This window comes from Psammomys obesus, unplaced genomic scaffold (genome assembly GCF_907164565.1).
Source record: "Psammomys obesus unplaced genomic scaffold, mPsaObe1.curated_primary_1811, whole genome shotgun sequence".
Classification (NCBI taxonomy): Eukaryota; Metazoa; Chordata; class Mammalia; order Rodentia; family Muridae; genus Psammomys; species Psammomys obesus.
Window position 1 is genome coordinate 2242681 of NW_026594263.1, and position 27133 is coordinate 2269813.

Genomic DNA, 27133 nt, shown 5'->3' on the forward strand with positions numbered 1-27133 from the left:
GATCAAAGGAATTCTTTGAGAGTACTATTATTATTTCCAAGTCACAAATGGAGGAAATGAAGTGTAGAATGTTCAGGACATATGTGTAATCCAGTGATTCTTAGCATTGGCACCACTAACAGGTTGGGCTGGGACAATCCTGTATTGTAGGGCTATGTATTATAAGGGGTTCAGCAGCCTCCATACACTCCACCATGTAGATGTTTCACCACTTGTGACAACCAGAAATATTCCCAGGGGTTGCAGAATGTTCCCTGGAGCATTTATTCTTGTTGAGAACTGTTGGATAAGAATCATCCATCTAGTAAGTAGTGAAGACAGGATTGAAACAATTGATTTACCTGACTTCAACAAAAGTCTGTGCTCTCAGTTGAAGAATTTCCCTACCGTGAGTTAGGTAGTCTTGAGTCCCTTGGAAATGGAAATATTTGGTCACTAGAACTGAGCACATGTTACACTTACAGATTAATTTATTTGCCCTCTAAAATGAATAAATTCATTTTATGTGAATTTTGCTCACAACTTCCCTTGCTGGGAATAATTTGATTAACTGTCCTCTTCTCGCTTCTTGTCTTCCCTATTTCTTTATTCTCTTCTCTCTTCTGTTATCTCTGTCCCTAACTCACACTTGGTTCATCCTTTCATCTGGTCATTATAATGAAGGAAAGGGATTTTTAAACATTCTTCAGAGTTTAAATCTTACTTCCAACGTCTCCCCATATGGAAGATGCAAAAGTTGGACTACATTATCACTAAGGTGATCTTCTAGCTCTGACATCTGTCCTATTTGTATAAATGCCCTTTTTGTTTTCATGAGGTAAACATTTCAGTGGGTGTGGGGGACAAGAGATGTTTGAGAACTTCCAGTTTGGAAGCTGAAATGAAGGTCTCAGGATGAGTTTGTTTGGTGTTATTTTTTCTTCTTCCTAACTTTTTCCCCCCATTGTTAAGAATGAAGGGCCACTCTGGCTTGGAAGAGATAGGCCAGAAGGTCCACCAGGTCAGTGGTTCAGGACCTTTCTGGGAACATGTGCTATCAGAACAATCCTATCTTCTCTGTTGACATCAGCAATCCTATCTCCTCTGTTGATATCTGAGCCCCTTTTCTCAGAAGCATTACCAGTGACCTGTGAGATGACCTGAAATCTCTGATGAGCAGGGGGCAGCATTGTGAGGCTAGCTGCCTACTGAACCAGGAGTGTTTTGGTGTGAATAGGAGAGTCTGCGATGTGAAAATTTCTTTGGATATTGTGACTATCACACACTAATTTCAGGGTTGGATCAGATTTCTGTCATGAATCTAGGAAACTTCATGGAGGCAGTGATGGAGCCAGTCAGACTCTGAGCCTGGGGCTTGTCATAAGGTTGTAAATAGAGGTAGAAGGAATCTACCTTCTTAATGTTATAGGAGTGGAGCTTGGGAGACGATCTTGTTTTGGGAGCTCAAACTTGTTTTAGTTTTATTTAAGCTCAGGAAGAAGTTAGATTCTTATTCTGGACAAGTAAGTGCAACCACAGCTCATGTCATATGCTTCAAAAAGCAGCCCATGGTAGGCACTTTGAGCTGCTGTAGGGTGCCCTGCTGCTGAGCCTCCCTCTGCTTCTTCCTGGTCTGTTTTGTGCTACCTGTGTGGTTTGGGAGAATAATATTAAGATCTACGTGGACAGACAAGTTTGGGAACATATTTTAGTTCATGGAGTGGTTAAATAGATTTTAAGAACAACAAACATTACTTACTGTATGTGTGGCATTTTCTCTGTATGCTTGGTTAATAATTCTTCAGTTGCATTGCTGAGACCATGGCTAACTCCTGACCTCTTTCCTTCCTTAAGCTTTATGAAATTTAAGGCTCCATTTTTACAGCAAAGAGGCCCTGACTAGGGAACCTGTTTAAACGTGTCTCATTCTTTAGTTTGCTTTCTTTTTGTCTCTTCCTGAGGAAACCTGGCTCCTGAACCCTAGTTACCTCTCACTCCATTCCAGGTCCCATAGCATGTTTCTCTACATCTGCCTTCTTTGCTCATAGCTTTCTTGGCACTTTCCCCAGCAATATGGGAAGGGGACAGAAATCACTGACTCGTGTTAGCTCTCTGAGGGAAACCAACTACAGCAGTGGAATGCCAAGTCACTACAATTACTTGAACTAGCAAAGACAAGCACAGGGACAGAAACCATATTCCTCTGATATGAACGATAATAAATGATATACATTAATCTTCCTGTAGGCTGAAGGAATGATCAATTCTTTTGAGTTTTCAAAAAAAAAAGTCTAACCCCACAATATGTGCCTGTTGTGGTCATAGCTTATAATGCTGGATAAGGGCACAGCACTAATATACTTGGCTGATTTTTTTTCCCCTGAACCAAACTTTAAAATCTGTTTCATATGAAAAGTCCCCCCATGATACTCTAAACTCTGTTTTTCATTCAGAGTTTCTACAACAAAATTCACTGAGTAGGAAACAGATAACCTTTGAGAAAGCATCAAGTTTGTCTTCCTCCCTGAATACCACAGAAAATCTTTGGGATGTTTTAGTGTCCCACAGAGAAAAGCCATCTCACAATCTACCACTGTGATGAGGATTCCACTTGGCTTGAGGATGAATGGTTTTTAATGGGATCAACAGGAACCATGAAATGCTTTAAAGGCATTCGAGGAAGGCAAAGGAGCTAACACTATCTTTCAGAGCATTCAAACAGTAATAACACAATACTTTCATCTACATAGAAGCGCAGCCCTATCAAGTCACTCATTCAGGCGAATGGATGTATGTGTGCTTTAAAGTGGACTCAAGACAGCAGACATTGTAAACCTCACTTTCTCTACAGTAGAGGCTTTGGACATGCCACCCAACAAACAACAAGCCTGGTATTTGTTCCTTATGTCTTTCACTTCAATCCACCCTATTTTCCTCCCACCAACTAACCTTCATGAAAAAAAAATAATAAAACACTCTTGTTAAGAGTTTCTTAATCATGTCATACCACCATACTATACCATACCATAGCATACCATACCAGAGTACACCATAGCACACCATAGCATACCATAGCATAGCATAGCATAGCATAGCATAGCATAGCATAGCATAGCATAGCATAGCATAGAATAACATGCCATAGCATAGCAGAGCACACCATAGCATACCATAGCATACCATAGCATACCATAGCATACCATAGCATACCATAGCATACCATACCATACCATACCATACCATACCATACCATACCATACCATACCATACCATACCATACCATACCATACCATACCAGTCTCTCTACTTTCAGAGGTTTTGTGCTCTGCTCTTTAGACATTGAACCATCTACATTGCTAGGTAGTTATGTATGCCACCATCTCTTCCCCCAGGAGAGGCCTGGTGTTTGTTATTTGTTTTCTCTACCTACAGTGCCCACATCAATCTTTAGTTTCTTGAGTGCTTTCTCTTTTTTTAATCAACCTGTCTGTTTTTATGCCAATATCATGCACTTTTTATTACTGTAGTCCTCTAATATAGCTTGAAATCAGGGATGGTCTTCTTTTTTTTATTTTTATTTTTTTCTTTATTAATTACACTTTATTCACTTTGTATCCCCCTTGTGGTTCCCTCCCTCCTCCCATCCCAATCCCTCCCTTCCTCCACCCTCTGCATGCATGCCCCTCCCCAAGTCCACTGATAGGGGAGGTCTTCTTTTCCTTCCTTCTGATCCTAGTCAATTAGGTCTGGAGTTACAGATCACTGTGACTTGGAAGTTGAACCCAAGTAGTCTGGAAGGGCAGTCAGGGCTATTACCTGCTGAGCCATCTTTCCAGGCCCGGATCTGATTCTACAATCACTTTTTTAAAAAAATTGTTTTTACACTTCTCCTCTCCTCCTAGTCCTCAGTCCCCACCTCCCTTTTACCCTCCCCCATTCACTCCTCTGTCATTTCTATTCAAAAATGGTAGGTCTTCCATAGATATCAATCAAACATGACATATCAAGTTATAATAAAACTAGGCACCTACTCTCATATTAAGGATGATCTAAATAATCCAGTATGAGGGAAAAGGTCTCAATTGCCAGCCTCAGAGGAAGAAACAGTTCCTACTTCCACTGTTAAGCATCCCAAAAGAAGCTCAAGCTACAAAAATATTACATGTGTGCAGAGGGCCTTTGTCCATCACATGTATGCTGTCTGTTTGGTGGGTCTGTTTGGTGTCTGTCTGTCTGTGAGCTCCCATGAGCCTAGGTTAGTTTATTCTGTAAATTATCTTGTGGTATTCTTGACCCTTCAGGGTCAAACAATCTGCCCACTCCTTCTTTTTGCAGGATTCGCAGAGCTCAAACATTCCCTAACAGCTAATGTTTGGCTGTGGGTCTCTGTATATGTTTCCATCAGTTGCTAGATGAAGCCTCTCTGATGACAACTGGGATTGCGTAATCTTAGAAAAAGCACTTTTACCGCCGGGCATGATAGTGCACACCTGTAATCCCAGCACTCTGAGAGGTAGAGGCAGGCAGATCTCTGTGAGTTTTAGGCTAGCCTGGTCTACAAAGTAAGTCCAGGACAGCCAAGGCTACACAGAAAAACACTGTCTAGAAAAACCAACTATATATTTCAGCTTCTGAGATCTTTCCTGTGTTGCTTTATGTGATGTTCTCAGGTGCAACTTGAATGTTGGTTGCATTACTATTCTGTAGGAAAGCACAAGCAATCAGGTAATAACTGTTTTTGTCTTATTCAAAGTTCTTTTGCTTGTTAACTGGTCCCCACATAGTTTAAGTATGGCCTATGCCACAGCTACTCAACGGTGGATCATGACCCCACATGGAACTTTGTAACTGAATGTGGAGTTTGGAAAATGTTGACAATGGTAAAAAAAAAAAAAAAGAAAAAAAAAGAAAGAAAAAAAAAACAGGTTAATGGGTATACAAAGACCAAAAATATTAATAGAAAATCAAACATACAATGAATCTGAGATATTGTAACTGGCAGTACTTGCCTTTGTGGCATCACACAACTTCACTACAGCCTTCATTCTGAACCCTTGCACTTGATCCTGAAAATGCCACACAGTCTCAATGTGTTGTCTGAATCACCTAAGTTCAAGGCCCAGATTACTATGTAATGAGTTGCATTGTTTTTCAAACACATACAAAATTATTTGCTCTCATAGAATGGTTTAATTATAAGAAGCAAAAACTTTAAAATATTTTTATCATTATTCCTCAGCATGTATCCTTGGATTTATTGTGGTAGAGTGTTTGATTTTTAGAAATGATGCTTGAGTTACTGACTTTAGTTTCATAAAGATTTCTTAACTGAATTTTGGCTTAGAATTAGGATATTATTTATAAGAATCTCTGAAATGGTTGTACACATACTTCTTTGTACTATTTATGTGAAATGGCCTTTCTCAGTATTGACAATTATAAAATCAAAATATCCATCATCTCTGAAAATAAAGTTGAAGATGTTGGTGGTGGGGAGTTGCAGACATAGTTCAGTAATAAGGATACTTGCTTTGAATATGTGGGGCCTTGGATTTGAACTCTAGTACCTCAAAAACAAACAAACAAACAAACAAAAAACAACAACAAACAAAAGCACCACTGCAAGTGATTTAAAACTGAGGCAGCTTCTTAAAACCATCCAAATTTTAGGACACTGTCAAGCATTGCTTTTCATATCTCAGTGGAACACTAGAAAGCATGGTAAGACACTCTGGGGCAAACAAAACTTTAGAGCACAGTAATATGGTGTCTACGTTAGATCACGGGAGTTGGTACGTCTTTAGAGATCAATCACAGAATCTACTGTTCTCATTTTTCTTAGAGGTATACTGAATCTTTCAGAGGAGAAAACAGTAGTTAGCAAAACTCAGACTAGTACTTAGGTCTCTGGAGAGCCAAATAATTCCTCTTCTCTTTACTGCTGTGTATTTACCTACCCCTCCAGGTATATGGCTTCTTTTTAGGAGAAGCCTCACTCCCAGTAAGAAAAACAAACTCCAAGTGTGTTCCAATACGATCAAAGACATGATTAAGATCATCTGTGAACATCTGCTTGGCTATGAATGCAACTTGAGCCATAACACAGACACTAACTTTTAAGATTGTCACCAATAACCTGGACCTAACCAAAATAACCATATGTAACTACTAAAGGACCTTCCCTACCTCCTTTCCCCACTGCCACCCACTTCGTACTTCCCTGCTCAGACTCTACTTCCCTTACTCCTCAACAATGGGAAGAAATGCAAGCCCATCTATTTTGCACAAGATTAAGAGGCATGAAGGAAAAAGCTGGTGGAAAGGAGAATGCAATCAATGTCAAAAAATTCGGAATTATTCGAGAATGCTCTTATCTTGGTGGAAGAACAGATTGCTGGTAGAAAACAAAACAAAACAAAAACACTTTTTTGGTGGCAAAATCTCTCTCTCGTAAGTACAAAATATGAAGTAATCAGGCAAAAGACCCAAAGAAACGAACAAACAAAACCTCAGGACCTCAAAGCAAACAATAAGAACCAGAATGTGAAACCATGACAACCAGTGGTATCCACTGAACATATAGGAAGTCTCTGCCCTACCAAGATACTTATTTTAGTGTAGCTGTGTACTTTCTGTGTAGATGGGTTCATGGCCTTATAGTAATCTCACAGCTAACCCAGGTCATGGCAAGCAGGACTGGAACTATACACAGTCAGGCCTTTACAAAACATGTTATCGTGCTTTCTGGCCATGCAGACTCAGAGAAAACATAGTCTCTGTCCTTCAGTTGTTCATAAGACTAGCCAGAGCTAACAAGTGATTAGTTTTCTGTAATTCAGCATAAGAGGGAGGATGATAGTGTTGATAACATTAGCCTCATAGCTCATGAAAAGCTTCAAGGAGAGTTAACAGTTTTATTTAGTTTTATAGGAAGGATAAACAGAAAAAAAGTTAGCAGAGGGCGAGTACAGCCAGTAGATGGATAGTACCCCCAGTGAGAAGCACATATATATGTATGTATGTACACACATATATATCTCATATATTTTTGTGTTTCATTTTGAGAAGGGGCAGCTGTTTTGTAAGTGATGAGAGGTAATGCTGGAGAGGTACATAAATGCCAGGTCTTGGAGGATTTTGTACATTTAGTAAGTTAAGGTTTTATTGCAAATATGTGATGGTAGGCACTGAAAGATTTTAAGCAACTGTTATATAATGATGTTTATATTTTGAAAAAATTAGGGCAGCACAAAGGAAAGGAGAGAGTGAAGTAAGGGACTGAGAGAACAAACTATACTTGACTGTAGTACTTAAAACAAGAAATGATACAGATTGAGGCTGGATAAGCTAGCATAGATAGTTACCAGATTGATTAAGGTAGATAAACTGATAGGACTTGACCTACTGAAGGTGTCGGTGTGTTGGTGCTGATGTAAGGGAAAGAGAACACAGGAATGGCTGCTAATTTTCTGGCATAAGCAACTGTTTGGTGTGCCATTTGCAGAGAATGCTTGGATTTCCCCTAGATAAAAGTCATTTGTCCATTTTATGATTTGGGAAGTCATGTCCTACCTAACTTGGGAGTTTAGGAAGTAAGAGTTTCCTGAGAAGCTGATCCCAAATGATTCAAGTTCTTGTCATCAATCTTCATCCTGCTGCTGTTTCCCCTGTTGCAAAATATGTTTGCAATGAGTTTCAGAACCCCGATGCACTGTTCACTAGTTGTTCAATTTATATTCCTGTGACCAGCTGGTATTTCTTGTATTAGCTGACTTGTGCCTTGGCTACTAAGATGTCTCTCCATTTTCTTGTGAATTAGTCAATTGCTGTGTACTGTTTCCTTCCTCCCTCTGCATCCCACATATTCCTTATATTCTTGCATTTAACCTACCACATTTTCTGCTGTCTGTTTCATTATTGAGAGACCAAAGGATTAAAAATCAGTGGCTAATATTTTAAAGTTTAAAAGCCTGAACTAAGACCAGCCAAATGGAGATATGTCCAGCCTTAATGCCCTGAGAGGAAGAAATAGCCTTACTGCATTCTTTTCCTGCCCACTAGAGATACAGTTGCTAGGAAACTGGCCCATCTCCCTAGGGAGGGACACCAGATCATTAATGGTTTGGGGATCTTCCTATAGCCAATCAATTAAAAATGCAACATCCTTTTAGCTTTTCAACCAATAGATGATTGCTAGGCAAAAATCTTCCCTGCTTTGGGCATGCTGGAAGGGACCGGAATATTTAAATCACCCAACTAACCTGAGCATGAGGCTCTTGGTTCTCAAGGTTTCCTTGGTGGGGGTATGAGCCTAAGCTGTAGCTTGTAATAAAAAGATCCTCATGTGTATGTGTTTTGCAACGGACTCGACTCCTGGTGGTGGTCTTTTGGGGTCTTGCGATTCGGGCACAACAATTATCACAATATTGAATTGTGTGTTGATTATCTTTAAGATACCACTGATAGTGAGGCCTTTACAGTGTTGTACATAAACACCAGAATGCTGGGAAAGCAGGTAAAACTCTGAAATAATATTAACAACAACAGCAATAGCAATCCTACTCCCATCCTCAATATCAGACAAACACACACAAACAAGCAAAAACAGTCAATAATGCAGAGGCAGTTTACAAATCATGTAAAGGAAAAATGAAAGGGATGGATATGTCAACCTAAAATGTTTTGGTTAGTCAAATGGAGGAAAAACAAAATAAAATAAAACCAAAAGAGTGAAAAAAGAATGTTCTTCTGGATAATAAAACTTATTCTCAAGAAAGGAAATTGAAAGTCAAATATGAAATATAAATTTAAATATCTACTTTTGTTTTGAAGCAACAAATTTTATTTATCACTCAGAGATAAGTGTCATCTTTTAAAATTTGTCATTTTTACAGTAAGATTTTAGTAACAGGATTTAAGCAATTCATGTAGTTCAGTTCTGTAAAAAAGAAGCACAACGATGTTCTAGAAAGTGCAATATAGTTCACTGACATTTGGCTAGACCCTTTAACCAAGCATGGCATAATTATCAGTTTGCTATAGATGCAGACAAAAAGGGTTGGATTGCTGTTTGTAGGCGGTGCTGTGGAAATATCCCAGTCAGTTCAAGAGGCCTTTGGCAAAGGAAAAATACACACTGCTCAGCAAGTTATGTAGCTGATGTCTCTTCAAGGCAGGAGACATCTGCCAGGGGCTGCAGCATTGCTCAGGAGTGATCCAATCTTCCACTCCACTCCCAGCTGGAGAAGAACAGCTTGAAATCCAAATGGGGCTGGCTGCTCGGCTAAAGAAACCAGTCTCAAATCTTTCGGACATCTGCACAAAAAGTGAACCAAGAGGTTGTCCTGCATGGTTAATAGCCAGATTAAACACTCTGCTTGGCCCTGGGGGGGGGGTATTTAGGACAGCTGGGAGAGTGACAAACCAGGATGCAGCAGTTCTGTGGCATTAACCCTTAACATTCACAGCTTGTATCAAGAGTGTGGGCCTTGTTTGTAAAAATGAAACATTCTTGTTCTTGACTCATAAAATTCAGGTTGGTGCACTTCAGTAAGTCCGATATAACAGTCTCAGATTCCTCAGAGATCACAAAAAAATGGTAAGAACGCATTTAACCACAGAGACTGTCTTGTAAATGCTGAGAGAAACAACCCTGCACAGTGATAGATAATTCATTTTCCTCTATCCCTGCCCATACATCCACACATGTTTGCAAAGGAAAAGCCAGACTTGTGCCTCAATAAGCAAGTGATTTGGAGCAAGTTACATGCCAATCTGCAGATAAAAGCTGGATCACCTGTTCTCTAGAGTGGCAGAGAGAAACTAAGTAGATATAAATGAGCTATGAAATTCTCCACATATCTACAAACATATTATAATAGAGTTCTGCATATTCTCACTAGCTTTTGGAAACACTCCAATGACACTGTGGGGGAGCCTTGGCATTAAGTCAGTGATGGAAACCTCCTCATGGTCCCTCAGAGGTTCACCAGTCTCTTTTTGCTTATTAGTAGTGAGCAAAGCCAGCTTGCTCTCAGTACTTTTTGCTATCAGGTCATAAAAGTAAATTCTACACTATTTAGTTTTAAAGGAAACAGTTAAAGCAGAAAACATCCCCAGTGACTATTTGTCTTTCAACAAAGCAATAAGCAACTTACTCTTGCTCCCTTCTCTGGAGAGCATGTATAGCCTCCATTGCAATCTTGGCCCCCACATGGCTTTCCATAGAACTTCTTCTGTCCCTATTTAAAAAGGAGAAAATATTAGTAGAGCATGTGAACCAGGGAAAATCATTACCCCAGGGAACCTAACCTTTAGTCACATTCCTCTTAGCCAAGTAATAGATTAATGATTTCATCCAGCAATGCCATTATTTGAAAGGAAGACTCATCTTATGTTATCATGCTTTTAGGAAAAGTATATACTTCATCAAATAGCCAGTTTTGTAGCTAGTTGAGAAATGGTTATAGAGATACTACCTCATTAGTAAAAATTCCAGTCACAGAATACAAGAGAATGTGTTATATAGAGCTGGTATAGAAAAAGTTGTCCAGAGGATTTGTACTTATTGACAAAGCAGTAGTTGTAGCTGACTACTTAGGAGAACATGCTAGAAATATAGTGGAAGATGAAAATAGTGAAATTGCATCTCATCTCCTTGGGATTCATTTTCAGCACATCATTCAAACTTATAGTGGTACACCTGTACCTCATGAGTCAAATTCAAATTGCTCAGGTGGCATTTCACACCATTCTGGCAACTCCTTAACTTCATTTCCCTCTCTATACTGCTTGATGATGTAGTTGATGATGATGATAACAGTGATGACTAGCTGAAGTTTGAGAGGCCCTCAAATGACCTGATATGTGATCATGCTGTTGAAACTCACCTCAGTCTTTCCCTAGCTCACTCAGCTTTAATCACAAGAACAGGCACTCATTCTATTTAAAAACCTCAGCATGTGGATTAGGGTGAGTTCCAAAGGACTAGGTTAGTCACTACAAAAATGGGTTGCTAAAAAAGTTTCCCTTGGTATTTTGGCTAGTTTAAATCAGCTCAGCACTTCCACTCATGTCATAATATCATACAGTTTCCTGATCTTGAATCTCCTTGCCAGCAGCTTCTTAAACTGTAGACTGTGATCTTACCTGAGGTCATGTGAGTGAGAATATAAATTGTCACAAAAGCAACAAAACAATGTTTCTGAACATGCAACTATCACAAACTAATTTGAAATCAAACATACAACGTGTCTAAGGGTTTCTGTGCTGTATCAGTGTTGTTACTGCAGCTTTGGTTCTGAACACACAACGTGAGTATTTTGTTCTGTGCATATTACCACACTACACAGTGCCAATGAACACTGCCTGCGACGCCTCTGGGTAAATTTATGGTTATTGTACATTATGAACTTCAGTGTTTTCACAGGACATGGCAAGTCTCTGCTTTTATAGACAAATAATGACTTAATTACAGAAAACAAAGACTTTCAATGGTTTCCTGCCATCATTCTCACGCATGGATAAGATTAGTATGTCTTTAGGTTTATCACACTAGAATGTTTGATTTTTATAATTTCTTGTTCAAGTTGTTGAGTTGAGGTTTATGAATAATCATTAAACAAGTTTTGACTTGGTATTATAGCAAAATCTCCAACAATTTCTGAATTGGCCCTAAATATGTGTCTGCTGTTTCTTTGTACTATGCATTTACACAGTGCAATATTCTCAGCATGAATACTTAACTTATAAAATTAAAATATTGATTAATTCTGAAAAATATTGAAGATGTTTTATGTTCTACAATATCAAATATTCAGCTAAGACTTAATTCTTTCTGTAAAAACAAATGAGTATATCAGTCTCATTAGCATGCAAATTTGCTTTCATTTTAAAAAATCCCATACCAAAGAATTATTTTAAAATAAAATTTTCATGATTTGATTTGCCCCAGGTACAGTGTCATTTCTTGGGATGTTCTCCCTCAGATGGTTTTTCTTTATTTCTGCCTTCTTTTTATAAGCCAAGTCTCAGTTTGACAGGTCTTAGGCCACTACTGAGAACTCACCTTAACGTGCCCCCTAGTTACTTCCTTTGTTACCTTTTCAGCATCAGACATCATGTTCCCCAACCAGAACACAAATTTTATTTCATCTGTCTTAGACAACATTGTAACCTCAGTGCCTAAAGCAATAGATGACCCTCAAGTAATGATGGATGACTACATTAATGAAATCATAGGATGAATCAGTACTAATCCCAAAGACTTGATTTAACATGAAGGCCTTAGTGTTTCCTAAATCCTTTCTCTACCAGAGCCTCAATCAAGGACTCTAAATGAAGGAAAACTGCCATTCTGACCCTATCCACCTTGGAAAAAAGTTAAACATAAATTGTAACTAATATCTGCAAGACAAAATTTATCTCTAGGGTGGATTTAGTATCATCCAACGTTTTTGTTTAATAATCGTTTTTCCCCCAAGAGAAAGGCATATTGGTCAGCTGCCTTCAGACTTAATCGTTTTTTCCTTTCTCTGTATAATGTGTTCCTTTTCCTAATTCTCAGAGAACATTGTGAATTTTTTAGACAGTTTCTTATCTCTTTAGACATTCCCACAATACTTTAAAACCACAACACCTCCATAATAAGTTAGTGATGGCAAAGCTATGACAAAATATTACTATTTTAGATTCCAAACACTTTCCTGATAGGAGATATTTTATCTCTCCTCTATGCCTTTTACATGCTAAGTGGTACTGTACACTTTTCCAGTTTGACCTCAATTTTACAGTATACACACAGGCAAGTTTTTCATAAGAGTAAGAGCAAGAGATGCTCTGAATAGAGGCAACTTGGAGCTAGTGGAGACCATGAAGATATTAAGAGTAAAATCAAGAAAGCAACCAATTTATATTACAAGTTTTTATTAACGTTTTTTTGTATTCATACAAAGAAAGTGATAAGTTTGATATACTAATTTTAAATTTAAACTCTGTCATATTTTTTATATTGAACATTCTTTTTCTTGGCATTATGGTTATTTTGTATTTGTTTGAACATACATTCCTGCATTCTAAACCAATTTTCAGGGAATGTTTATAATTAGTAGAAAGAGAAAATAATAAATACTATTAAGTGGGGGAAAGCGATACCCTTCAACTGAGAGTACTCAACAGTTTATTTTAGAGCTATGTTCTATTTCCACATGGCATCTGTTTTGTCTGCTATAAAAATCACTCTGTCAAACCAGGGGTGGGATAGACAAAATGAAAAAAAAAAACTATATTAGACTAAAAACTTCTATTTATCTACTCTAGAATACATGGAGTTTGATAAGATAAGAAAATAAAGTGCCAATGACAGTAGCTGAGCAAAAATATACAGGGCAGAAAGAAACTAAGATTTTCTAGGAGTTCTCCAATTCAAGTTGACTGGCAGAGAGGCGTCACTCTTTTCTGTCCTTGAGGAAAGAAACCAGAGATGTCCCATTAGCCATAAGGCAATTTCCAAGAATGCCAGTCTGGGCAATATCTTCAGGAGTCTTCAATTGCAGTGAGGTTGGCTGAGTAAAGGACCAAAGGAAGCTAAGTTCTGTCACAAGTTGTATGGGGCCACTCAAATCTTTGTTTTTCTTTTTTTTTATTTATTTTTTTTCTTTTTAGTTACAATTTGTTAACTCTGTGTCCCAGCTGTATCCCGCTCCCTCATTCCCTCCCCCTCCCCAACTCCCTCCCTGGTCTCCTCCCTGCCCCTTTCCGAGTCCACTGATAGGGGAGGACCTCCTCCCCTTTCATTTGACCCTGTTTTATCAGGTATCTTCAAGGCTGGCTGCAAAGTCCTCCTCTGTGGCCTAACAGGACTGCTCCTCCCCTGGGGGGGGGGGGAAGGACAAGGAGTCTGCCCTTGAGATCCTGTTAGAAATAGTCCTTGTTCCCCTTGCTTTGGAAAACTACTTGGTTACTGAGCTACCACGAGCCACATCCCAGCAGAAGTTCTATGTTATATCTATAGATGGTCCTTGGTTGAGTGTCAGTCTCAGAAAAGACCCTGTACCCGGATATATTTGGTACTTGTAGAGCTCCTATCCTTTCCATATCATACTAACTCCCCTTCTTTCATATGATTCCCTGCAGTCTGCCATGGTTTGGTTATGAGTCTTAGTGTCTGCTTTGAAACACTGCTAGGTAGAGTCTTTCAGATGACTTTTGCGGTAGACTCCTGTCATATATTCAATGCACATCCCATTTGTCTTTCTAAATGAGGATTGATCATCTTCACCCATGTCCACTTTCTTGATTATCTTCTTTAGGTGTGTAGATTTCATTATGTTTATCATATCTTGTAGGTCTATATAAGTGAGTATATACCAAGTTTGTCTTTCTCCTTCTGGGATACTTCACTCAGAATGATCTTTTCTAGATCCCACCATTTGCCAGCAAATTTCATGATTTCCTCCCTTTTGATTGCTGAGTAGTATTCCATTGTGTAAAAATACCACAATTTCTGTATCCATTCCTCTGTTGATGGACATCTGGGTTGTTTCCAAGTTCTGGCTATTACAAATAAAGCTGCTACAAACACGGTTGAACAAATGTCCTTGTTGTGTACTTGAGCAAAATTTGGGTATATACCTAGGAGTGGTAGAGCTGGGTCTTGAGGTAGCACTACTCCTAATTGTCTGAGAAAGCGCCAGATTGACTTCCAGAGTGGTTGTACCAGTTTACATTCCCACCAGCAATGGAGGAAGGTTCCTTTTTCTCCACAACCTCTCCAGCATGTGTTGTCCCTTGAGTTTTTCAACTTGGCCATTCTGATGGGTGTAAGGTGAAATCTCAGGGTTGTTTTGATTTGCATTTCCCTAATGGCTAATGTGGTTGAGCATGTCTTTAAGAGTTTCTCTGCTATTTGATGTTCCTCTTTCGAGAATTCTCTGTTTAGCTCCATTCCCCATTTTTTAATGGGATTACTTGGTTTGTTGCTTTTCTGCTTCTTTAGTTCTTTATATATACTGGATATTAGCCCTCTGTCAGATAAAGGGTTGGTGAAGATTCTTTCCCAATCTGTAGGCAGTCGTTTTGTTTTGATGATGGTGTCTTTTCCTTTACAGAAGCTCTTCAGTTTCATGAGGTCCCATTTATTGATTGTTGCTCTTAGAGCCTGTGCTGTTGGTGTTCTGTTCAGGAAGTTGTCTCCTGTGCCAATGACTTCTAGGCTGTTCCCACTTTTTTTCCAACTGATTTAGAGTATCTGGTTTTATGTTGAGGTCCTTGATCCACTTTGACTCTAGTTTTGTGCAGGGTGATAAATATGGATCTATTTTCATTTTTCTGCATGTAGACATCCAGTTGGACCAGCACCATTTGTTGAATATACTGTCTTTTTTCCATTGAATGGATTTGGCTTCTTTGTCAAATACCGAGTATTCATAGGTGTGTGGGTTTATTTCTGGGTCTTCTATGTGGTTCCATTGATCCTCCTTTCTGTTTCTATGCCAATACCATGCAGTTTTTATTACTGTTGCCCTGTAGTACAGCTTGACATCGGGGATGGAGATACCTCCAGATGATCTGTTGTTGTACAGGATCGTTTTGGAGATTCTGGGTTTTTTGTTTCTCCATATGAAGCTGAGAATCTTTTTTTCAAGGTCTGGAAAGAATTGAGTTGGTATTTTGATGGGTATTGCATTGAATCTGTAGAGTGCTTTTGGCAGGATGGCCATTTTCACAATGTTAATCCTACCAATCCATGAGCATGGGAGATCTTTCCATTTTATGAGATCTTCTTTGATTTCTTTCTTCAGAGATTTGAAGTTTTTCTCAAGCAGGTCTTTCACTTCCTTGGTTAGAGTCACACCAAGGTACTTTATGTTATTAGTGGCTATTGTGAAGGGTGTTGTTTCCCTAATTTCTTTCTCAGCCGTTTTGTCTTTGGTGTACAGGAGGGCTTCTGATTTTTTTTGAGTTGATTTTGTATCCTGCCACTTTGCTGAAGGTGTTTATCAGCTGAAGGAGTTCTCTGGTTGAATTTTTGGGGTCGCTCATATATACTATCATATCATCTGCGAATAGTGACACTTTGACCTCTTCCTTTCCGATTTGTTTCCCCTTGATCTCCTTTAGTTGTCTTATTGCTCTGGCTAGGACTTCAAGTACTATGTTGAAGAGGTAGGGATAGAGTGGGTAGCCTTGTCTTGTCCCTGATTTCAGTGGGATTGATTTAAGTTTCTCTCCATTGAGTTTGATGTTGGCTATAGGCTTGCTGTATATTGCCTTTACTATCTTTAGGTATGTGACTTGTATCCCTGATCTCTCCAAGACTTTAAACATGAATGGGTGTTGGACTTTGTCAAATGCTTTTTCAGCATCTAAGGAGATGATCATGTGGTTTTTCTCCTTCAGTTTGTTTATGTGGTGGATTACATTGATGGATTTCCGTATATTGAACCACCCTTGCATGCCTGGGATGAAGCCTACTTGGTCATGGTGGATGATATCTTTGATGTGCTCTTGGATTCGGTTTGCAAGTATTTTATTGAGTATTTTTGCATCAATGTTCATAAGAGAGATTGGTCTGAAGTTCTCTTTTTTTGTTGGATCTTTGTGTGGTTTAGGTATCAAGGTGACTGTGGCTTCATAGAATGAGTTTGGTAGTGTTCCTTCTGTTTCTATTTTGTAGAATAGTTTGAGGAGAATTGGTGTTAGCACTTCCTTGAAGGTCTTGTAGAATTCTGCGTTGAAGCCATCTGGTCCAGGGCTTTTTTTTTTGGAGGGGAGACTGTTAATGACTGCTTCAATTTCCTTCGGAGATATAGGGCTATTCAGTTTTTCTACTTGATCTTGGCTTAATTTTGGTAGATGGAATCTGTCAAGAAAATTATCCATTTCATTTAGATTTTCAAATTTTGTGCCATATAGGTTTTTGTAGTATGACCTAATAATTGTTTGGATTTCCACAGTATCTGTAGTTATGTCCCCATTTTCACTTCTGATTTTGCTGATTTGGATAGTTTCTCTCTGCTTTTTAGTTAGTTTGGCTAGGGGTTTGTCTATCTTGTTGATTTTCTCAAAGAACCAGCTTTTTGTTTCATTGATTCTTTGGATAGTTTTATTTGTTTCTAATTGATTGATTTCAGCCCTGAGTTTGATTATTTCCAGCCATCTGCTTCTCTTGGGTGTATCTGCTTCTTTTTTTTCTAGGGTTTTCAGTTGGGCCATTAAGTTGTTTGTATGTGATGTTACGAATTTCTTCTTGCAGGCATTTAGTGCTATAAATTTTCCTCTGAGCACTGCTTTCAACGTGTCCCATAAATTTGGGTATGTTGTTCCTTCATTTTCATTGAATTCTAGGAAGTCTTTAATTTCTTTCTTTATTTCTTCCTTGACCCAGCTGTCATTGAGTAGTAAGTTGTTCAGTTTCCATGTGCGTGTCAGCTTTTTGTTGTTTCTGTTGATGTTGATGTCCAGCTTTAGTCCATGGTGGTCAGATAGTATACAAGGGATTATTTCAATCCTTTTGTATGTGTTGAAGCTTGCTTTGTGACCCACTATATGGCCTATTTTGGAGAAGGTTCCATGTGGTACTGAAAAGAAGGTGTACTCCTTTGAGTTTGGGTGAAAAGATCTGTAGACGTCTATTAGGTCCATTTGATTTAGGGATTCTGTGAGTGCTTTTATTTCCCTATTTGGTGTCTGTCTGATTGATCTGTCCCTTGATGAGAGTGGGGTGTTGAAGTCTCCCACTATTAAGGTATTAGGATCAATGTGTGATTTAAACTTTAATATTGTTTCATTTACGAATGTAGGTGCTCTTGTATTTGGGGCATAGATATTCAAGATTGTGATGTCCTCTTGATGGATTTTTCCTTTGATGAGAATATAGTGGCCCTCCTTATCTTTTTTGATTAACTTTGGATGGAAGTCTATTATATTAGATATTAGGATGGCTACTCCCGCTTGTTTTCTGGAACCATTTGCTTGAAAAACATTTTTCCAGCCCTTTACTCTGAGATGGTGTTAATCTTTGTTGCATAGGTGTGTTTCTTGGATGCAACAGAATGTTGGATCCTTTTTCCGCAACCATCCTGTTAGTCTGTGTCTTTTTATTGGGGAGTTGAGTCCATTGATATTGATAGATAGTAGTGACCAATGCATGTTACTTCCTTTTGTAATGGAGTCGGTGATCTTACCCTGTTTCATTGCTTGTTTTCCTTTCGTTTTTGTTGGGATATTATCTGTATGCCCTGTTTTCTTGGGTGAACTTGTTTTCGTTGGATTGGAGTTTGCCTTCTAGTATCTTCTGTAGGGTTGGTTTGCTGTGTAGATATTGCGTAAATTTAGTTTTGTCATGGAATATTTTGTTTTCTCCATCTATGTTGATTGAAAACTTTGCAGGGTATAGTAGTCTGGGTTGACATTTGTGATCTCTTAGATTCTCCATGATACTTGTCCAGGCCCTTCTGGCTTTCATAGTTTCTGATGAGAAATCTGGTGTGATTCTGATAGGTCTACCTTCATATGTTACTTGGCCTTTTTCCCTGGCTGCTTTTAATATCTTTTCTTTGTTCTGTAGATTTAGTGTTTTGACTATGATGTGACGTGATGTGTTTCTTTTCTGGTCTAGTCTATTTGGAGTTCTGTAGGCTTCTTGTATATTTATAAACATCTCTTTCTTGAAGTTGGGAAAATTTTCTTCTATGATTTTCTTGAAAATATTTTCTGGACCTTGGAGCCTGGAATCTTCTTTTCCATCAATTCCAATTATTCTTAGATTTTGTCTTTTCATAGCGTCCTTGATTTCTTGAATATTTTGTGATTGGAACTTTTCTGATTTTACTTTTTCTTTGAGAGAAGTATCAATTTCTGCAAGTGTGTCTTCAGCTCCAGAGATTCTCTCTTCCATCTCTTGTATTCTGTTGGTGATGCTTACTTTTGTGGTTCCTGATCTTTTCTCAAAGTTCTCCAGCTCAAGAGTTTTCTCATTTTGTGTTTTCTTTATTGATTCTAATTCTGTTTTCATGCCTTGCACCATTTCTTTCATCTGTTTGAATTTGGATTCCTGTCTCTCTACGATGGTCTCTATTTCCTTGTTCATTTCCTTTTTATATGCCACTAATTTTATCTCTACTTGTGCCTCCATTTGTTTGGCTATGTTTGCCTGTGTTTCTTTAAGGCTTTTGTCTATTTCTTCTTTCTTTACCTCCAATTGACTGGCCAACTCTTTGAAAGATTTGTTCATTTCCTCCTTATAATCTTCAAATAATTGGGTAAGCATGGCTTTAAGGTCATTTTCCTGTGCTTCTGATGAATTGGAGTAGCCATCTATTTTGGTGTTTCCTGGTGAAGTCATGATGTCCTGATTCATGTTGGAAGTGTTCTTTCGCCTACCCGTGGCCATTGGCTTATCTGAAACCTTCCCTGTTTGTTTTTGGATTCTACAAATCAGACTGGTACTGTCTCTCTCTGGCGTCTGGAGAGTTCTTCAGCAAGCTGAGAGAGGTCCCGTGTCCTTAGCGTGTGCTGAGGACTAGCTGTACCTGTGGGAGGAAAGTACGCAGGCACAGACGGGGCAAATGCAAGTGTGTGTGTATGTGTGTGTGTGTGTGTGTGTGTGTGTAGGTGTGCGTGGACATGTATCTCAAGGGACAGAGTGATGGCTAATGTTGAACCCTTGAGTGTGTGGGAGGGGCTCTGCAATGTATATGTCGCAGTCGCTAGTGATGATCGCAGCACAATTTCTGGCATTAACTGCCTTAACTCCTCAATTAGACCCACAGAGCAGGAACTTCAATGTTCCAAGTGCCCCTCTGTTTCCCAAAGTGGGTATATGGGTGGGAGGGGGTTCGATGCCTGGCTTCTGTTTTAGCAGAACCCAGGATCAGTGGAGCTGCAGATTCTCAAGGGTGCATTCACTTACAGGCAGGACACTTGGCAGAGATCGGCGTATCTGGGCTCTCTGCTCTCTGGTTTGGCCCTGCTTCTTTGATATGCTCCGCCAGTTCCGTGCTGCTGTCACTGCCAGCTTATGAGGTCTTGCTGCAGCTGGAGATTTCAAGGTGGTCATGTCAGTAGGAATTGGGGTAAACAGACTTTCTGTTTTCTGGTTTGGCCTTGGTTAGTCTTAAACTGGAGGGCTGATGTGCCCCGCCAGCTCAGTGCTGCTCCGCCGCCAGGATAGAAAGTCCTGTTGTAACTGGAGACTGGGTTGCTGGTCCATATGTTTTCTGGGAAGTCCTGGGGTCTCTTTGCTGTGCTCTCCCAGCACCTGGTGTGCCTAGCTAGTGTGGCATTTCTGTCAGGTTTTGGTGAGTATATAGCGTATTTTCTGTCACTGTGGGATTGGGCAGGCTGTACTGTCAGTGATCGCGATCCTGAGGAGCTAGTATGGCGTCTGGCAGACGGGCTCTGGGAGAATGGTGCAGCCACCGCACGGATCTGGGACTCCAAGACGGGTACTGCTGGCACCTGCAGCTAAAGGGCTTGGAGCTCCGCCACAGCCACTGCAGATCCCAGGCAGTTACGTCTGCGCAGAGAGAGATGATTCCGCTGTGCCGAGGAGGAAGGCAGTCTGGGGGAGGGGAGTGCCGAGAGATCAAAGGGTCGTTTCTCACCTTCCCCAAACAAGTCTCCGGGTGACCCGGTGACCCGAGACCAAAGTTTTCGCCTCCTGTGATGTTCCCTGTTGTTTAGGAAGCCTCACCGTTGTTTTGCTGGGTTAGAGGTCCTTCCACGCACCAACTCAGATGGTTTTCAATTCCACAGCTCAGAAACTGTGTGTGCTAGTCGCCATCTTGGCTCCGCCTCCCCAAATCTTTGTTTTTCTAAGTAGTCATTTTTACCTTTGAGTGCACTCACCTTCCTCTGAAAATCCAACCCTACATGTATACCAACAGAAAATTAAAGCTATGAAGACCTTCGGAGATAGTTTAATGCAGTGTTTTTCTAAAACTCTACCAGAACAACATTTCCTTTCTATTACAAGTATTTATTACTTTCCTTTGCAATCCTGAAAAGAAAATGATTGGAATAAGTTATAATAAGAATGTAAGCAGCCTGCTCTGGTGGTTCAGGACTATAATGCCAACAACTTGGGTGGCTGAGGAAGGAAGATCACAAGGTCAAGGAGAATCTGAGCAACTTAGTGAGATCTTGTCTCAAAATAAAAAAAATGAAAAATTTGTAGAGATTTGGCTTGATGGTAGAGTGCTACCTTAGGATATACAAGGCCCTGTGTTTAATGCTGAGGGCAAAAAGTAAAGGCATTCTTGATAATTTGAAAACCACATATTATGACCTATATTGTGAAGAAAAAAATAGGTCATTTCACATAAAACAATAGGTATTTTGAAATTTAAGAAACATCCATAGTTGTAGTGGAAAGTATAATGACATAGGCAGAGGCTAGAAGCTGTATATAGAATCATCACAAAAATGTCATCCTGCTGAATTAGTGACACTGGACTATGGCACTGGTAACTCAGATTCTAGCTATGACTAGTGCAGTGGGTCTCTAAAGTAGTAAATAACTCATCATAGCACACTGGAAACGATGAAATATTGTCCTTTTTTAATTTGGTATGTTTAGTATGGAACACTAATGCATGGAAAAATTATTTCAATGTGTATAATGTACTCATGATCTGGACTCAGATAATTACAAGTAGTCTACACTCACTTAAATGTAGGACAGGATACATTATAATTCATTGTAGTTTGTGTCTATCCTACATGACCTCTAACTATTAAGTGCTGTTTTTTGTCAGTGTTTAGATAACCAAATATGGTCGATAATTTCCAAACTACCTTCTAAGAGCAGAATTCTTGTGTAAGAGGCTCTAGTAAAACTATTTTGGCCTGGAACATAGTGGTAAGGAGCATATCCTGGCATGATCTTTTTTATTTTTTTATTTTTTTTTCTGGCATGATCTTAATGTGATTTCCATCCCACTACTCCACAGGTCAAGGCTACATTCAAATTTCATATCTTTCCTCACCACCTCGGCTTCAGTGGAAAGCTACAGCACTAAATATTCCAGTCACTGACCAAGCATCCCCAAAATGGGACAGTCTTTACAATGCTCCTTAGGTTGTGAGTCTCAACATCTTGTTTCTCAGCCAGACAATAATATTTGTAAAGACAAACCAAGTTTTCTTTCCGTATATTCTTACAAGTGTCAAAGAGGAAAAAAAACTATGCTCTAGCTACTACCTGAGGAACTATTACTATAGTTAAAATGTACAAATTATGGGGCCAGGTTAGTTCCCAGAACTCCAGGAGTCCAGAAGCCCAGAAGCAATACAAGCACCCAAAACTCCTACAGTCATGCAGGCTGCCAATATGCCAGCAGAGACACAGTGCATGTGTTCTTATGCCTGCTTCTAGCCATAAAGACTCACTAATTGCCAGAACCACAGGCCACTCATGCTACAAGACCAGAGGAAACAGAAAACGAAGGGAAAAACATGCAAAACACATCCATCCAACAAAGATAAACTCAGAAATCAGCATTTAATCCTATAGTAACCCCAAATCCAGATGACTAGAGGCCAGCATTAGAACACAACACCGAGAGCATATGGCATTACCAGAGCCCAGATATCCTCCTACAACAAACCCTGGATATTCCAACACAACTGAGATGCACACACACACACACACACACACACACACACACACACACACAATGATCTTAAATAAAATCTTATGAAGATGATAGAGGCTCTTAAGGAGGAAATAAGCAAATCACTTAAAGAAATCCAGGAAAACACAAATAGATGAAGGAAATGAGTAAAATGGTTGAAGACCTGAAATTGGAAATAGAAGAAAAGAAACTAAAGGAATTCTGGAGATGGAAAACGTAGGTAAGAAAACAGAAATTATAGATGCAAGCATTACCAAGAGAATACAGAGACAGAAAAGAGAATCTTGGGTGTAGAAGATATAGAAGAAATTGATATAGCAAAGAAAACGTTAAATCTAAAATATTCCTGAAACAAAACATGCAGCAAATCTGGGACACTATGAAATAACCAAATGTAAGAATCATAAGAATAGAAGAAAGAGAAGATTCCCAGGTCTAAGGCCCAGAAAGTATTTTCAAAAAATCATAGAGGAAAATTTCTAAACTTAAAGAAGATACTTATGAAGATACAAGAAGCATACAGTACACCAACTAGATCTGACCAGAGAGAAAAGGAAGCCCCTCCACCACATAATAAGAACACTAAATGTATAGAACAAGAAAACATTAAAATCTGCAAGAGAAAAAAATCAAATAACATATAAGGCAGACCTATTAGAATTACTCCCAACTTCTCAATGGATACTCTAAATGCCAAAAGGGTCTGAACAGAAGTCTTGTAGAAGCTAAGAGATCACAGATGACAGCCCAGACTACTATACTCAGCAAATCTTTCAATTACCATAGATGGAGAAAACAAGATATATCTATGATAAAGTCAAATTTAAACAGTATCTATCCACAAATCTAGCTTTACAGAAGATACTAGAAGGAAAATCTAACCCAAAGAGGTTAACTACACCCCAGAAAACACAGGAAATAAATAATTTCACACAAGTAAAACAAAAATGAAGGAAACACACACACACACACACACACACACACACACACACACACACACCCCTACAGTAGTACCACCTCCACCAACAAAATAACAAACATTTATATTTGGGTAGTCCAAATGTCTGCAACAGCATGCACCATATCTGAGGGGCACAGGATCCGAAACTCCAAAATTGGTGAAGAGAGGTAGATGGCAGCTGAAGCCAGAACTTCAATATTTTGGCTTCCTGGGTGAGAGGGGACAACACATGAGCTGGGTCAGTAGGTATCCAGGTCACCCGTGGATGTCTCCGGGGCCTGAAAGTGGCGAATATTCTGCCCCCTTCACTCCACCTTGCCCCAAACACTGACCTCCCTGCTCAGCCTATGCTACAGTTGTTGCCCCAAGGAGGAGCCTCCCTGCTCTGTGACATAGACAGTAGAGGTTGTAGCTATAGGAGCTTTCCAGGTCTGCAGCTGTGGTGGGCAGATGTTGCCTCAAGCAGGAGCCTCCGTCCTCACTGAGTGAGACAGCAGAGTCAGCTGCCCCAAGTACAGGTCTCCTTGCCTGGTGGACAAACAGTGGACACCACTGAACTGATGGATCTCCTACAGGTTGATTTGCTCCTGTGGGGTCAAATCTGAGAGAAGAGAACAGGGGGAACCCCCGTGCTGTGCAATTAGGCATGCAAGCTAGTGAGTGCACTTTCAATTGAGTGCATGCAGGGGCGCAGATCCAGGGCCCTTCTATGCTAGCATCCAGACATCATCTCCCTCCCACCCACAACCTCACTGTGGGCAACACATGGATCCTTGGGATAGTGTTCTCAACACTGAAGTCTCTGTTCTGTGGCTCTCCCAGCGGAGTTAAAGGCAAATAATTCCTGGAGCCAAGATGTTGCAACCTAGACAGATCTGAATACTTGGGAGGACTGTACAACAGGCCTGTGGGCTATTGAGGCTTTCAGGGCACCTGAACATGCGCATTGTAACTGCAAACAGTGCCAGCAACCCCACCTGTGCTGATGCTCCAACCTCCAGGCATCTATAAGCTCTAGCACCCTGTCCTTCAAGGCACAGTTCCACGCACACTCTCAGGCTTGTGCATATTTGTCTGTAACTTTCCTCCATTAGAGAAGAAGAAGAAGAATACCCAAGAGGAGTAGACGGTTGGAAATAAATCAAATTCAGGGCTTTAATCAATGAATTAGAAACAAAGAAAACAATTCAAAGAATAAAAGAGACCAAGAGCTGGTTCTTTGAGAAAATCAACAAGCTAGACAAACAATTAGCCAAACTAAAAGGCAGAGAGAAACTATCCAAATCAGCAAAATCAGAAATGAAAAAGGGGACATAATTATAGGCAGTAAGGAAATCAAAACCATCTTTAGGCCTTACTACAAAAACTTATATATCACAAAATCTAAAAATCTCAATAAAATGGACAATTTTCTTGATAGATCCCAGTTACCAAAATTAAATCAAGATCAGGTAAATAGATTAAATAGTCCTATATCAACCAAGAAAATAGAAGCAGTGATCAAAAGTCTCCCTTCCAAAAAAAGCTCAGGGACAGATGGTTTCAGCGCAGATTCTACCAGACCATCAAAGAAGAGCTAACTCCAATTCTCTTCAAACTATTCCACAAAATAGAAACAGAAAGAACATTACCAAACACATTCTATGAAGCCACAGTCATTTTGATACCTAAACCACAGGAAGAACCAACAAAAGAGAAACTTCAGGCCTTCCTCTCTTATGAACATTGATGCAAAAATAATCAATAAAATATTCACAAACTGAATCCAAAACCACATCAAAGATATCATCCACCATGACCAAGAAGGCTTCATCCCAGGAATGCAGGGGTAGTTCAATATATGGAAATCCATTAATATAAACCCACTGTATAAACAAACTGAAGTAGAAAAACCACATGATAATCTCCTTAGATGCCAACAAAGCATTTGACAAAATCCACCAACCTTTCCTATTTAAAGTCTTGGAGAGATCAGGGATACAAAGCACATACCTAAAATTAATAAAGACAATAAACAGAAAATCTATAGCCAACAACAAACTAAACAGAGAGAAACAGAAATCCATCTCACTGAAATTAGGGACAAGGCAAGGCTGCCCACTCTCTCCATATCTCTTCAACATAGTACTTGATAACTAGCTAAAACAATAAGACAACTAAAGTGTATCATGGGGTTATAAATTGGAAAGGAAAAATCAAAATATCATTATTTGCAGATGATATGATAGTATTCACGAGAGACCCTTAAAATTCTACCAGAGAACTCCTTCAGCTAATAAACACCTTCAGCAAAGAGGCTGGATATAAAATTAACTCAAAAAAATCAGAAGCCCTCCTGTATACGAAAGACAAAAAAGGGCCGAGAAAGAAATCAGGAAAACAGCATCCTTCACAATAGCCACTAATAACATAAAGTACCTTAGGGTGACTCTACCCAAGCAAGTGAAAGACCTGTTTGAAAAAACTTCAAGTCTCTGAAGAAAGAAATTGAAGAAGATATCAGAAGATGGAAAGATCTCCCCACATGCCCATGGATTGAAAGGACTGGCACAGTGAAAATGGCCATCGTGCCAAAAACAATCGATATATTCAATGCAAGTCCCATCAAAATACCAACACAATTCTTTCCAGACCTTGAAAGAACAACTCTCAGTTTCATGTGGAAAAACAAAAACAAAACAGAACTGCTAAAACAATCCTGTAAAATAAGAGTTTCTGAGGGTAGCTCCATCCCTGATCTCACTCAAGCTGTACTACAGAGCAATAATAATAAAAACTGCATGGTACTTGCATAGAAACAGACTGGTAGATCAATGGAATCAAACAGAAGACCCAGAAATAAACCCACACTCCTATGGATAGATACTTGATTTTTGACAAAAAAGCTAAAACCATATAATGGGAAAAAGACAGCATCTTCAACAAATAGTGCTGGTCTAACTGGGTGACTACATGTAGAAAAATGCAAATAGATCCATATTCATCTCTTTGCACAAAACTAAATTCCAAGTAGATCAAAGACCTCAACATGAAAGGAAAAGTGGGAAGAGACTTAAACTCATTTGCACAGGAGAAAACTTCCTGAACAGAACACCAACAGCACAGGCACTAGGATCAACAATCAATAAATAGGACCTCATGAAATTTAAAAGCTTCTATAGGGTAAAGCACATTGTCATCCAAAAAAAAGGACAGCCAACAGACTGGAAAAGAATCTTCATCACTCCTGTATCTGAGAGAGGGTTAATGTCCAGAATAGATAAAGAACTCCAGAATCTAAAAAGCAACAAATCAAGTAATCCAATTAAAAAAGTATACAGAGGTAAATAGAGAATTCTCAGTAGAGGAATATAGAATGACAGAGAAACAATTAAAGAAATGTTCAAGGTTCTTAGTCATCAGGGAAATGCAAATCAAAATGATCCTGAGATTTTCTCTTACACCCATCAGAATGGCTAAGATCAAAGAGTCAAGTGACCATACATGCTGGAGAAGTTGTGGAGAATGGGAAAGCCTCTTCCATTTTTGGTGGGAATGTAAACTTGTACAAGCACTT